Raw genomic sequence first — 16,546 nt, forward strand, 5'->3', positions numbered from 1 at the left:
TGTTATAAATCCATGATATGGATATGTGGATTGCCATTAACCATTAAGGAGGTTTACATCTGACCCGACTATCCGGTCCGTCTACACCCGTCTCCGGTCCGTCTACATCCGACCAAGACTAGTCAAGATGAAGACTCATTCAACCGGAGCATTTATGAGCTTTGACCAAGTCTAGATATTTGTAGTCAAATGTATTAAATGTGTAGATTCTTTCCTTTGTGTAAACCCTTGGAACCTCCACTATATATTGATAGTGAGAGCTAATGAGAAAGACACAACTTTCACAACAACACTTCTCTCATATTTCTAACACATTTATAAAAAAATTAGTTGATAACCTTTGTTTCTGATTTTTTTTAATATACAGAAAAGTTATCAGTCATAAAAAAGTAAACATCTTACATCATAGATTTTCTTTGATACACCAGTGAGAGTGCATACGGTTAGATAACCATTGGTTATGCCCAGAAATGATGTTAGGAAGATCATCCAACCCTGATCGGCATACTTCGCCGTGAAATAAAACGCAGGCACGAGCAAAACACGAGCAAGAGCGAAAACTATTATCCATTTCCCCGATTCCATCTTAAGTCGCTGATCATAGTAGTGTATCTCGAGAGAGCATCACATACATTGAAACATGTAATGAGGACAAGAGGGTACCTGCAGTTAACTTTTCTCAAATCAACATGAAAGTTACACTTTAGGAGGAAAATATTTGTAACTAAAACATATAAAGTAACAAACCAAGAATTTAGCTCATGCTTTCCCGTGTTCTCAAACAGGAATCCTGGAAATATGGACAGTGTCATTGCATACGTCAAGAATAAGCTGCTCAATTTGTAGATGTTCTCACGTGCCAGCTGTAAATTGTCAATTGGCAGGACTCGTGATACTTCTGTGGTTTCCATCTGGTTTGATACGGAGTGTGCCTGGTAATTTTGCACAATGGAGAGCTTCGGAAACAGTAACGCGTATATGACAACGCAGAGGAACTCAATCACTGAAGAAATCGCCAAGAATAATACTGGATCCATCAGAACAAACAAAAACTGTGAGATTAATCACACACATATCCAATAAAAAATGTGTTGTGTAATTAAGAAAAAAATATAAAGACTTACATGCGCCTTTCCTTAGGCCATCCCGAGAATTCTGAAAGACCGCTTTAGTAAGGAGGCTCAAACCAGAAGTTAGCGCTCCAGCTATACCAAGTCCAGCTGCAAAAGGCTGAATCAAATCGTGGCTTATGCAGGAAAGATCCCCCATCATGGCACCTTCCACGAGCGCGTTGGCAACCCCAAAACTTGCCGCTATGAAGCACAAAAGGAGAAAGGGGAATAATCCTCCCTTTCCTTCGCTTACCAAGTCCACCTAACACATCCGTTTCATGACAAATGGTCAATTCGTACTTTCAGGAATACATATTTTTAAATAAATTTTTTATTTTATTTCTGTTCCATCCAATTCATTAGAGAGAGGATTATTTGATGTAAAGATGACACAATACAAATTTGTACGATTTAAACTCTATAACTTAATAATGTTAAGGTTATAATATTTTATTAATTTATATAGTTATTAGTTTATATAATTAATAAATGTATATAAAGATTTTTAGGCTCATTTATTTTAAAATATAATTTTGTATAAAATAAGAAGAATGATTATTCTTACGGTGAGATTAAATTTTATAAATTTGGATTTTTTCTTATTCTTATTTGATTTATTTTTTTTTGTACAGAATATATTTTCCATGAAATTCACACTTTTTAAACGTGTTATGATAAAATAATACCAAAAAGTTTTGAAGTTGTAAGAAACTTAAAGATGGTATGCATTGAGAATAAAATATAAACAATACAATAACATATTTTATTTATATTTATAAAACATTTATAAGTTTCAATTATTAACTTATAATTTTTCAAAAAATATATATTTATATTTTTCTAAAAATATTATTTTATTGATTTATTGTATATTTTGAACAAGTTTAATTTGAGGCAAATAATTTAGTTTGAAAGTAATGAAAACTTTTTTTTTTTTTTTTTTTGAAAAAGAGACAAATGAAATTGTTAGTTTATCGTTTTTATTGAGTATTAATGTATAGAGTTTATACTGTATATATATATACTTTATATGAAATATTTTTGAATGATGGTTTATGTGAATTCGAAAGAGTATATTAACACATTTTAATTAATAAGGAATACATGACAAGAGTAATCACTTACAGTTATTAGGAAAATCGTGCCGATGACGAAGAGGCAATAACCAGCCAATACTCTCCCTTGGTTTTTGCTTTTCTGGCCCCTGGAAACCAATGTAAATATGGTTCCCATAACAAAAGGCTGGTATACCAAAGCAAGTATACGAGCAGGATGATAGTTCTGCACATGTTAAAATGATAAAAGAATCCTTATATGAAAATAAGCAAGTAACAATCATGGATACGGAATGATTTTCTACTATCTACAGGAAGAGAAGGGGTTGAATATCTTGCAGAAATTTGTGAAGAAAGAAGGGATCTTGCAGAAAGGAACTAGGTACGTTGCACAAAAAAGAAACAGAAAGTAACTAGATGCATCTTTATTTTTGCAAAAGCGAAAAGATTGACTTACAGGAAAAATCTCGTAGTAGTAGTCAGAAATTGTGAGGATGGTGTTCCATGGAAAGAGTTGGCCAATTCCTAAGAGGCAACACTGGATTTTTGCCTGCAATTCGCTCATCTTGATGAGTGAAAGAAAGAGTGTTTGGCGGATATGAAAGAAAGAGTGTGTGTGTATTAAGAACAGTTGGTTGAGTGAGTTTTTTATATGGAAAGAAAATAATAAAAAGAGATTACGCAAATATAATATGCCTTATTTGTACCTCATTAAAACCTTTTAAATCGACATAACCATATTCATCAAGCAAATCTGTTTTGTTTTCTACTGCATATATACAATACAATTCTCGATATGATGCCAAACTTCAAATCATTTATTCTACCATTTAAAGTATAGAAAATAAATTTGGAACTGAATCACAATATGCCATCTTCACTATGATTTGATCACACTCGATCCGTATAACTATGACTTTAAATTTATTGCATATGTAATGTAAAATAAAGTAATATTGTTGTTAGTTATCGTTCTTATACCAAAAAATTGTGTGAAAAATTAATCTAACATCATTTATCATTCCATGGAATTGGTGTTTGGTTGTGTTTTAGATTTATCTTTTAACCATGTCAATTTATGGTTTAGACTTTTCTTCAAAAAAAAAAAAAATGGTTTAGAGGTGGAATGATTTTGTGTTTAAACTATAAATATTATATCATATCTTTTAGGAGTGTTAATTCAGAATTTAAAAAAAAAAAAAATTTGTTAAATATGACCAAAGATTCCTAAACTAACATTTGGATTGAAAAAATATATAACCTAAGATTAAAAAATATATAACTTACAATATTTTTTACTTCCACAAAATATTCCTAATATTTATGACATTGTTATTGTGTAACATTATCTTTGCCTAATATTTAGCTACACAGGTTCCAAAAAAAAATATTTAGCTACCACAAGGGACTTAAAGATTGCAATATTTTTGTCACAATATTCTTTAGTTCCTAAAAATAATCATAATATTTGTTATATGGTTAATGTTTTTCTTTAGATTTCCTAAAGTTTAGTTCTACTACTGTACTACAAACGTAAAAGGCTCCAAATCTTTTTGTTCTCACAAGGAAATCTAATAAATAGAATCAGAAATCAAAATATTTTTATACTAATACCAAATATATCAATCTTTTAATGCAATTCAGTATTCTTCACAAACACGTTATGATATACATTAATTAATAATAGAATCGATGATAAAAAACGAAAATTAATAACTTGGATGCCTTTTATAAACCTTATACATACAATTTCCAAAAAAATTTATCTTATTATCGTTTTGTATATAGTGCGTGGGTGTTAATGTGAATGATCAATGAAATATTCAAATTCTCCATATTACACCTAATACTAACACACAAATATTAATCAAATCAATTAGGAAGGAAACAATGTATCTTTGTATATTAAGCATCCCATATAAATCTTATTAAACATGTGTAAAGGCACTTATCGACAATAGTATCTAGATAAAATAAGGACATTCTAATATATTCTTAGCGACTACCATATAATTTATCATTTAATGTCAAGTTATTAATGGAAAATCTTATTAATACTACTACTTTGACATAGTACCCAAATAATATACATATGTCGACGAGTAATACGTAAACTAGGTTAAGATCCGCGCTTTGCGCGGGATGAACATTGTATATTTAAATTATTTTTATATATTATATGTTCAGTTTTATATTATAAAATAATATATATATATATATATATATATATATTGAATTTATAAAAATTCAATAACTATTACTTATATAATTAAATTGGTGCGAATACGTAAAATTTGTTTTTAATCCAAACAATTACCTTTTATATTTTATATTGTATATAATTAAATTTAAATAATATATACATATATACATAGATACATAGTATATTTTTAATCTTGATATATGTTAAATAATGTATTTTATTCATTTGGTTTTTTTATGATTTGTATATTTTTATAAAAAAACTTTAAAATCATTGATAACAAAATTTTCATTGTGCAATGTTTAAAAGTTTTGGTAATTTATAATCTTAAGAAACATTGAATGAAAATTTTAAAATTTAAATATTAAGTTGTCAGTATTTGTTCAGAGCTTCTACCAAAAAAAATGTTTAAAGTAAATTTCAAAACTAAAATATTTATGTATTTTTAATGGTAACGATCAGACGGTTGGATCGAACGTTATGATTTTATTTTTAATCTTGATATTTATTAAATGAGACTTCCTAATTATATGATTTTGTAATTATTTTTTGTCATAAAAAAATTAAACCATGGATCATAAAATTTTAATGTGAGACTTTAAAAGAAATTTAAAATATAATATATAATAACGTTAATTAAAAGAAATTTGAAATTTAAAGTTAAACAAAAAGGATAGAGGGTGCATTAATTTGTATCAAAAAGGATAGAGGGTGCATTAATTTGTATCAAATCTTTATTATTTGAAATCATTAATTGTCATATATACTTTACCAACATTAGGAAATTCCGTAATTTCTATTTAAGGAAAGAATTAAAAACATTAATAATTAATTTATGGTTAGTTTAATAAAAAAATTATTATATATTTAGATGGATCAACATATTTCTCTAAAGATTCTAAGAATCATTGTGGTGATGACACATGACTACCTCATAAGTTGTAATGCTCCTCTTTTAGTATACAGGGGATTTGGGTTGCTAAGTTGGTAAGTATCAGCGAAATATTTCAAGCTTTCCATAGTACTAAACTTATTTAAAATAATAGTTGGACACTACTCAAATTAAATTTATATGTTGAAAACTATAAATAATTGGGTTCTTAACTTGGTAAGTATCATTGGTATTTGGTATGGTTGCATCGCCTATAATAACTTACTACCAAAAAATCATTACAAAGTAATAAGGCTCTTATATATTACTAAAGCCTGATGTTGGGTTTTTAACAAATACTTTTCTAATGAAAAATATGACTTTAAGCCTGATTTACGATACTATTCCTTCTGGTGTTGTTGCTGAATGCCAAGTTCTCAATAAGTCTCAAAGTCTCTTCTAGATTTATGGTGTTGAAGTTTTCATCACTAGCTGAGTCTAGAGCTATCTGATATGCGATGCTTCTGAAGAAAATGCAGAGCAGCTGCACTTCATTGAATCTATGGTGTGGACAGTTTCTCTGATATGACTTGAATCTGATCCAGAAGCTTCTAAATGACTCTGTAGGCTCATGTGTGAATGTAGCAATCTTGTCCTCAAGTCTTCAGCGCGTGCCTCATCAAAGAAGTGACATAATAATACATTCTTGATACCGGCCCAGGATGTGAGAGATCAGAGCTGTACATGCTTAAGCCAGTGCGAAGCCTCTCCAGCAAGTGAGTACTTGAAGAGTTTGCAAAAAAAATAGTCCTTTGGGACTCCATTGGCTTTGATAGCAGAAACTAGATCCTCGAACCTCTCCAGATGGTCCATAGGATGCTCGTGTGATAACCCACAGTAGAGTGTATGTCCTACGAGTGTAAAGTAGTGAGGCTTCAACTCAAAGTCTTGCCTCTGTATAGCTGGAGGACGGATGGCAGATCTGTTCTCGTAGTACTGATGTAGCATGTTGTAATCCGCTAATGTCCTCGGTCAAGCAGCCTTGTCTACAGCTTGAGCAGCTGTAATATCAGCATCAATATCAGGGATTACAACCCCCTGATCATCTATCTTCTGATTTGCTGCATTACACAAATGACCCTCCTGGTCATGCAGGTTTCCAGTCGCGTCTTGAATTAGAACTAGTGTCACAACCATGTTTCGCGGCTCAGTATCGATCGATTTCCGAGGTGGAATGTTGATCGACGACGGGTGGGTACGGGCGGTCGACAGAAGAGTGATCTCGTTCGACGGTGGAAAGCGAGTGTTGGTCGACGAGAAGGTGATGTTGTCGATCGATGCGGTACGTTTGCTTTGGCAGATGCTGCGTTCTAGATGTGCATGATCTGAAAAGAGAAGTGTTTGTTCCTTGTTGATTCTGGTACTGCTGGGCATGCACCTGAAAAGACAAGAAATTTTTTTTTATCAGTTTTTGCAAGTAACAAAAACCTAGACTAAGCCTAACTAAATTTGATCTAATGGCGATCGAAGCTCCCCGGCAACAACGTCAAATTTGATATCACTCAAATTACCCTAAGGAGTGATTTACTCTATCAAATAAGAGGTCGGGTTGTATCACTTAGGGATCAAATTCATAGGGAGCTAAGACACACAATAGATTTATCTAGTTATGTTGTTAAGCTAGGTAAATAGGTTTAAAGCAGTAAATAAAAGGGGTGAACAAGTAATTATTTGTTTGATTGATTGGGGTTTTAAGATAGATATGGGAAGCGTTAGACTTAGAGTTTCTATTCAGACAATCAGGATTATAGAGATATAGATACTAACTATATAATGGATATTCTAGAACTCAAACAATAAGAATAGTCGATCAACTTTCGTATTTTTAGACTATCTATCGCCGGATCTAGGACCTCAGTTATCGCTTGTTGGTCCTAAGAAAGTATCGATCGATTCCAACAACGGGGTGTCGATCGATACACCTTTCAGCCCGTCGATCGATACAACTACTGAGTTGTCGATCGATGAACCTTCCAAGGAGCATTATCGCACGGGTTTGACGTGTTCACTAGGTTTAACTAAATTAGCTTCCATGTGTTTCTAGTAATCCTAGCACAATATAAACTAATTCAGATAGAGAACCAAGCTTCCGCTTGCCCCCTAATATCAATAGGCAAGGTCCTAGTTAGCTACTTTAGAACATAGGCATTAAGAACAGTTTAATTGATTCATATCCTAACACTTAGTAATTCTATATTTTGGGCTAATCACTCATGAATATCTGAACCTTAAATCTAACAAAGAGAACTACTCAGACATAGCTAAGCAATTCAAGACAATAAGATATAAAAACTGCATAAATAGAAGATAGTAGTTCCAATCACAAATCTCTGAAGGAGTTCTTGGATCTTCTCCTCCAAACCTAAGCCTCTAAGTATTTTGTTGTGTGAAAGTAAGAAAGTGTGTGTTGCCTAGAACAATGGCAGAGCACATAAATATTTGATTTAAACTCGCTAGGGGTAATCTCATAATTCTTGTGGGACTTGGGCTTAAAGTCGGCTGGAACCATTCCGGCCTCTGCGCGCTTCACCGTCGATCGACAACACAGAGTGTGTGTCGATCGATTATCATCTTTGATCATCGATCGCTAGGCTGGTCGATGGTCAACTACGGGTCTTTATCATTTTATCTCCAAAATGTACCAAAATCACAACTTTCCTCCAAATCACTCCAAAACCTGAAAGCATACTAAAAAACTCTAAAGCAACTAATATATATTTAAAAACACCTATACACTGTGGCTAAAAATGGGTAAAATCCATGGTATATCAACCAGGTGAAGATATATGCTCACTACAGCACGTCTACAACTCAGCTTATTGGCTCAGACCACAATCACCAGCTCATCAGCTGGAATTCTACATGCTCAGTGTAGCATACCGACAAGTACACCATCTATTCCGGCCATGCTCCCTCTAGAATAGATAACTTCTACCAACTACAGAGCTACATGCTCCCAAGGCTACGTGCCCATTAGGTCATGTACCCACTAGGCTACGTGCCCATATAAGGTACGTGTCTCTATTAATATGAACTACGAATGATTTGATCCCTCACAAAAGGGTACATAGGCAATCCCCACTGTCCGTCAGATGGGATGGGGCCCACGGTCCGAGTGAGTGGGCATGGGTGGCCCATTAGCCGTGGGCGGCAGGATTTTACATGTGGTATCAGAGCCAGGTTAGCCATCTCAGAACCTAAAAAGAGGCGTCTTGAGACATGTCGTGGTTCATAACAAGGGCGTTGCGCTCTGTGAGTGGGGGTGAATTGTAATATCATGATTTCGAGAATTGATTTGGCTACCTATGTCATCAAAGTTGACTTACATTTTCCGTCACACGTTCGTTTAAAACTTCAGAGTTAAAAGTGCTTGAGCTGTAGTAGTGGAAAGATGGGTGACCTATCGGGAAGTGATTCGCGATACCGTGTGAGTGAAACCAAAGCACGGAAAAGGGTCATGTGGTGATTGAATGGTCAGTAAACAAGTCTTTCAGACCTTACAAAACTAACGCACCGCTCGTCAGATGCGATAGGGCCTACATGCGGGATGACACATTAGCTATGGGCAGACGGTGTGATACAATGTAGTTTATATACTAAATTTTGTTAAGGCCAAGTAGATGAAAGGAATAAAACCAGATTTGTATTATGATTGGAAAAAGTTTTTAGTTAAGATAAAGGAAAAGTTGTGATTGCTTAGGAAGTTGGAGACAACCCATCTGCTTTGAATACTGATGATTCGAACAGTGTTATTTCCATTTTCAAAATTCAAAAAGATTGATAATTCTGATTGAAGTTAGCTTTATTTTAAGCATGAAATATTATGACTATATAAAACCAATTCGTGTTATAATTTTCTGAGGCGTAGCACGGATTTTTACCTAGAGTTTTTAATAATAGATACCGCCACAATATTCGTAACAATTTTAAAGTGTTGTTGACCTAAACTTTTTTTTTTTTTTTGTCTTGATGGCCTAAACAGTTTTTTAGAGCATGGATTTGTAGTCAATGATAGGAGTTATTAAATATGAACATATATTAATCATGTTCCGTCTTTCCAGATCTGGATGTAAGGAAAAATGATTTTCTTATTATTTAGCGTGGATTATGAACTGTATATTCCTCTCTCGTATGGTTGCTATTTTTTTTTTTTTTAACTCAAAATTTTATAATCTTTTGTAACGGAACACATCGTGGATTACAAAAGCCGGCAGAAAATGGTAATATCTCCAGAAACAATAGCCCAAAAAAAGGAAAAAATAATAATGAGGTAGGATAATACGAAAAAAAAGCATTAGAGAGCCACATGTACTAAAACTGGAACTAATGGACTGATCATAACTCGCAGACACTCCTGAAAAATATGAGACCAAAGATAACCAAAGAACCAATGACTTAGGCAAACCCAACCCTGAAGGGTACACCACCAAGCCAAAACAGGTGCACTATCGGGACAAGCATGTGCGAGGATAAACTTACATCAACACCAGAGACTGTTGCAAACCGGAGCCAATGCAGAACCAAGTCAAAACCAAACACCTAGGCTCAAGGACACAAGAACTTGAAATGCTAAATGGAAAAACACCGGCGAAGATTTACAGGTCTTACACGCAGACACTCGTTAGGCAGAATAGCGATCTACAGAGCTAAAACTGGTCACCTCCTCGCAAGAGAAAACCTACAAATCAAAATCACTGCTTCGTCTCAAAATGCTCGCCCAATCCATGGTGGATAAAGGAGAGGTCTAGTAGATTCCTCCACAGCAAATATACCTCACACCGACGAATCCAAAAAGCTAGAACAAGGCAAAAAAAGAATTGACCATAACAGCAAGCAACTGAAGAGAAACAGAAGCACCAGAACCAAAATCTAAAGCAACCCTCGACTTGACAACAACGACCGTCACCTAAACCATCATAAACCATAGAAACCTAGATTAAACTAAAGAGAAAGAGGAGATCCTCCCTCACTGGTGCTTCAAAATCTAAAGCAACCCTCGACTTGACAACAACGACCGTCACCTAAACCATCATAAACCATAGAAACCTAGATTAAACTAAAGAGAAAGAGGAGATCCTCCCTCACATAGTGACGGTGAAGAGCACCGCCAACTACGGAGGGAGATCAGACGACCTAGAGTTTTCTTCTTCTTTTCTTTCTTGACGGCTTGACCTGTATGGTTGCTATCTTTTAACTAGCTCATATTTTACAATAACAATAGTATCTCATATATTTATAATTTGTGCGCAACGTGGGAGATTAAATATGTAGCGATATTTAATTTTGAAGTTTGAACGTTATCCACCAATTTAGCAAAATATTTTAATCCATTGGCCATAAAATAGTGCGGAAACCCTCTAAATGCATGGGTTGATTACGGGTACATTAATCTTATTATATAAAGTAGATTTTGTCTCTTTTCTTAGAGAGACACGTCATCAATTCGAATGATGAGGATCCGCAACGTGTCCATAAAATCATTGCATGGTTCTATTAATGTTTCAAGTGGGCTTAGATGAATGTGTTTAATGTGGGTTTGAGTATAGTTATTTAGACTGAACATGAACAAAATCTTGGCCCGCCTTAACCTCTCGAGACCTATAACCACCGTTCATCTTTAGGGTTCATTGTCTCCTACCTAATCTGATTAGGTCTGCCATCAATGGAATTTACGAGAGTATCAGAGAGACGTTCTCCGTCTGTGATTTTCGCGTCTATGTCAGTTCATGTGCTTCGTATAGATTCATCTCTTCGGTTGCTTCAATATCGATTCATCTCCTCACATGCTGTACAACCTGCATTGATTCAACGCCATTAATTTTCACTTATTCAATGATTCTTACCATCTTCCAAGCGGTGTAACTAAACATATAAAAAGGTAATCATCATCCTCACAATTCCAATAGAAGTAAAAATTTCTTTCTCGTTATAATTGGTTACTCCTCTGTTCTAAAAAACTTAGTTCGTTTAATTTGTTCTTATCAAGACAACTGCTCAATCTCGGCTCCTCCCTCTTCAGGGATTGAACCTTCCTTATGCTTCACCCCAAGCTGTTTGATCAAGGAAGTCTTAATGTGTTTGGCTGGAGACGTGAAAAGTCCGTTGAAAGAATCTTCTCAGTGTGGAATTTCTCGCTGGAGAGGGAGAATCACCGGAAGGAAGAGGACTCGATTAGCTATATCTCGATTGTTAACCGGTTAGGACCCCTTTCTGGGTTGCTTTGTCCAGCCCTCTAAGACTTATCCGTCGATGACTGCTCAAGAAACTCTTCATGTTCCTTAACTGGGTCTAACCCATACCCATAAGTTGTCGAATTGGTTTGGAGTCAGTTTCGGTCAGATCATACTGAATTTATGGAAGAGATGCAGAAAGCTAACGAAATTGAGTCTGAAATCATGTTGAACCATTGGAAAAGTAGACTTCTTATGTTTGTGTCTGTAGAACTTTGAAGAGATTGACCTTAGGACACGTAGAAGTATTATTGTTGATAAAGAAAAGAAGTATTTTTGATGTGGTTCTGCTGAAAGTTTCATAGATTTGTGAATCTCTAAAGTCTCTTTTGATATATCATGGTGGTAACAAATACAGTTTATTCCCTGAAACCAAAGATTATCACAATTATTTGTTTGCGGGAATGGTTTTTTAGTATTCTCAAGTCTCGGCTTTTTAGTTTAAGTTTATTTTGTGAAGAGTAGTATTTGTTGCTTGGATCATCTTCTTGCATTTTTATGTGAATAAGTTATTAAGTCTAGCATCTTTGCCATTTGTTTTTTGATGGAATGTACCGTTTCATAATTGTAATGCTTACTTCTTTTTTAATATATGGATGAGACGAGATGTGACGAAGTGAATTTTCAAACATGATTCAATCATCTCCATATTTATTTAAGGACTTCGACTGTGAAGCTCTCCTGAATTAAGTAAGGGACAGAGACGATCTGGAAGCATAACAAATGTTACCCTCATCGCAGATGCCAGGGGGAAGTATTTCCGAGACAATATATATTTAATTATATATTTTAACTCACATAAAATTCTATCAAATTCCTACCGTAAAACTAACTTTAGTAAAAACAATATAACATAATCCAGTAATATATATAAAATTAAATGAAATAAAAATATTTGTTTCTTTTCTACTAACAGAAATGAAAAAGGGAATCACTGATTTGTTTTGGTCATCCAACCCCGGGAAATTACAAAATGATGTAAAAACACATCTAATTATTAATTTATAATTAAAATATAAATTACTAAAAAAAAGAAAAGCATCTTAACCTTTAAAAAAATAATAAGTAGTATTTTAAAAAAAAATCATAGCCAGTTATTCAGATAACACAGTTTATTTAGAAAATCATATTCTAAAAAATAATAGGTAGTATTTATATTTAAAAAGCATAATCAATTATTCAGATAATATGGTTTATTTAGTCTTCAAAATCTAAAAACGTATAATTTTTTTTAACAAATATGTATATATTAAATAATAACAACTAATATTAAATATTTACTTTGATTACTTAAATTATTTACTGATCTGCTTTCCGTCCGTAGGGCGGGCTTACCTTAGTACTTATATAAAAGAAAGTTTGAGTTTTGAGTTCCAGAAAAATGATATGCAGATTTATGGAGAAAATGATTACAAAAGAGTTTTAGTATGGTGCAAGTAGTACTGTCAAATGTGATTTCATAAGATTCAGAATCATCCAGTCATACGTAATCCTCACAAAATAAGTATAACAGTTGTAAAATTGTTAGTTATATTTTTCATAATTTATAATAACATAATTATCCAGCGTTAAATATATATATATAAATTATAGGTAAAAGAAACATAATTATAGTAGGTAAAATAGAAGTTATGCTTTTTTTATGTGTAATTTTTTTTATAATTTGGACCATCTTTTGAAAATTTTATAAAGTGTATTTTATTAAGGTCATATTTTTCATGTGTGACTTTAATTATGGAAAATTGCCAAAAATATCATTTTCAAAGTACCACTTTTCATATTTACACTAATCATTTTTATCCTTATTTTTAATGAAGGGTAAAAAACATTTATAACCTTTTGATTAACTTTGAAAAACATATGGTTAACTAATCTAAACTTAAAAACTCTAAACCCTAAATCATCAACTCTAAACACTAAACCATGAAACATCAACTCTAAACCCTAAACCCCAAAACATCAACNTAAACCCTAAAACCCTAAACCTTCAAATCTAAATCCTAAAACATCAACTCTAAACTCTAAACGTAAACCCTAAACCCTAAATCTAAACTTAAAACATTAACTTTAAACCCTAAATCATCAACTTTAAACCTTAAATCATCAACTCTAAACCCTAAACCCCGAAACATCAACATCAACTCTAAACCCTAAACCCCGAAACATCAACATCAACTCTAAATCTTAAAACCTAAACCTTCAAATCTAAACCCTAAAACATCAACTCTAAACCCTAAACCCTAAACCTTATATTTTTCTGAAATTCGAACCGTAAACCCTAAAACCCTAAACCTTCAAATCTAAACCCTAAAACATCAACTCTAAACCCTAAACGTAAACCTTAAACCCTAAAACCCTAAACATTCAAATCTAGACCCTGAAACATCAACTCTAGGGTTTTAAGGTTTAGAGTTTAGGGTTTAGGATTTAGGGTTTAGGGTTTAGGGTTTAGAGTTGAATGTTTAGGGTATAGAGTTGATGTTTCGGGGTTTAGGGTTAATTTTTTAGGGTTTACGGTTTAGAGTTCACTTTTTAAGGTTTAGGGATTAGTGTTGATAGTTCAGAGTTTAGTGTTGATGGTTTAGGATTTAGAGTTGAAGTTTAGTGTTTTGGGTTTAGAGTTGATGTTTTAGGGTTTAGAGTTGAAGGTTTAGGGTTTAGGGTTTAGAGTTGATGTTTCGGGGTTTAGAATTGATGTTTCAGGGTTTAAGATTCGTATTTCAAAAAAATAGGGTTTAGGATTGATGGTTTAGAGTTTAGGGTTCGTATTTTGAAAAAAAATAGGGTTTATGATTGATGATTTAGGGTTTAGAGTTCAGTTTTAGGGTTTAGAGTTTGAATTTCGAAATAGTATAATTCGAAAAAAAATTAAAAAAAATATTTTTTATTATTTTTTATTTTTATTTATTTATTATATGTATAATGAATAAGGGCGTAAGAGTTTTTTGCCACTTAATGAAAAATGTATTTTTGAAAATGTCCCTTTAATGATGGTAAAAATGAAAAGTGGTAACATGAAAGTGGTAAACACCTAATTTCACTTAATTCTCTGGTCTAAAAACCATTTTCTTGTTACTATTAATTTCTGCTGGTATTCCTCGACTGATTGTATGAGTGTCCTCCCATTATGACATTAATTATGCGAAGACGAGGGGTTCTTTGTTGTTGATATACCTTGGTTTTATCAGTTTTAACCATAGTATGAGTCCATTTTTAGATCTTATATATATATATATATATATATATATATATATATATAAATAAATTTTGGAGTCGTTTTAGGGTGTTTTCAAGGTTTATGTACGTTTTGGAAAATTTAGGAAATTTTTGAGCAATTTGAGATGTAGAGCTGTGCAGTCGTGTCAGAAGTTTAGCTACGGACGGAGAACTTCCAAGGATATTGTGAAGCTCAATTTTTGACACAAGATAGAGGATTGAGTTACCTTTCCAATGTCACCAGTTTGAGCTCGATCAGACGGTTGGATCGAACGTTATGATTGTTTTACTAAATAGTGGTCCGTCTGACGCACGAGAGGAAGCTGTCGAGCTTATAGAAGAGTTCGACCGACACCACCTGAGTATCGATACACTCCTCCTGATCTGTTCACGACGAGTTGTTATCAGGTTCCAAGAATTTCAGTTTGGCCCGGAAGTTTCTTTTATTTAAAAAGAGCTTAGAACTTGTATAACCTATATTTATTTATCTATTTCTAACAACTATTTAGGCTAAGCTTTGTTTTTAGGTTTGGAGAAAAGATTAGAACTCCTTTAGAGATTTGGAACACTTGTTTAGATTTATCTAAGATATTTATTAAAATTATGATTTGTATTATTTTTTTCATGTCTGAAAACCCTATTAGATTTAGAGAATTTTTTAAGTTTATCAAGAAATTGTGATTTATACAACTAATGGGGTAATCTAATTATATCCTTCACAAGTTTTGATCTTTATGCTTGTCCCTAGAATAATTAACTAGAAATATGATCCTAGGATAGTTATGAGACACGAGAATGTAATGAACACCATAATTGAAACCTGTTGAGCTTAGTTGTTAGTCGCAACGAGAGTTGGTCTAGGACTTAGTGAACAAAACGAATTGGAACTTATTGCTTGTCAAGAGTATTTGGATCTGTAACGAGAGTTGGCTTTCGATAATTTAGACATCTGATGGTACTCACAGCGAGAGTTGGATGGGTTACTTATGAATTCGAGTTCTAGGATTGTTCTTAATAGAACCCTTAACATGCCTATTTATTTAAGTTCTAACTACATGTTTGAATATCCCTAAGTCTAACATTTTCCCATCGGTTGAAAAAGTCTCTTTTATTTACAACTTTGTTTTCTTCTTTCAATTGTATTTCTAGCTTAATTTAAAACTCAAGACCATTGTGTGAAATATTGAGTTCATGTGGATTCGATCCATAAGTAGTACACTGATTTCTTATTTGAGAGAGTTTCTCTTGGGATAATTTGATCATATCAAATTTGGCGCCAATATCAGGACTCTGTTCACCATTAGGCTAGGTGTAGGATTTAGACTAGGTTTTTCTTTTTAGTATACTTATTTTTTCTTCCTTGTGGTTTTCAGGTACATCCGATTGAGAACTAGAAGCAATAAGGATTATCAGCTTTTGGATAGCTCAAATCAGAAGCTGCTCGAATTGGAACGCACGAATAAGAAGTCGGTGTTAAACGACAATCTCAGAGTGACAAACGAGAGCTCTCAAAACATAGAGTCGACATATACCACTAAAGTGTCAATCAACACCGCTTGTGTAAAGACAGAGAAGATCAAAGTGCTCGTACTTTAGGCTAGTGAGAATGGAAAGGCATCTCCAAAGCCGAACTTGTTACGTGATGTACTTTGGACGAGATGTCTTGCATCAAATTCTAGAGGAAATCAATTTCCTAAGTTGTTGAATGATCTCCTCGTTTAGGCCTGGGAATTTTACCCGGACCCAAAAACCCGAACCTGAACCGACCCGAAAATATCCGACCTGGAACCAAACCAAAT

General features: G+C 33.3%; 1 pseudogene; it reads right to left on the reverse strand.

Annotated features, from left to right (window-relative positions):
• Nucleotides 1–6,249, reverse strand: part of LOC106338384 — a 10,952-nt pseudogene extending 4,703 nt beyond the window's left edge.
• Between the last annotated feature and the right edge of the window lie 10,297 nt (nucleotides 6,250–16,546).

Source organism: Brassica oleracea, chromosome C4 (genome assembly GCF_000695525.1).
Source record: "Brassica oleracea var. oleracea cultivar TO1000 chromosome C4, BOL, whole genome shotgun sequence".
Lineage (NCBI taxonomy): Eukaryota > Viridiplantae > Streptophyta > Magnoliopsida > Brassicales > Brassicaceae > Brassica > Brassica oleracea.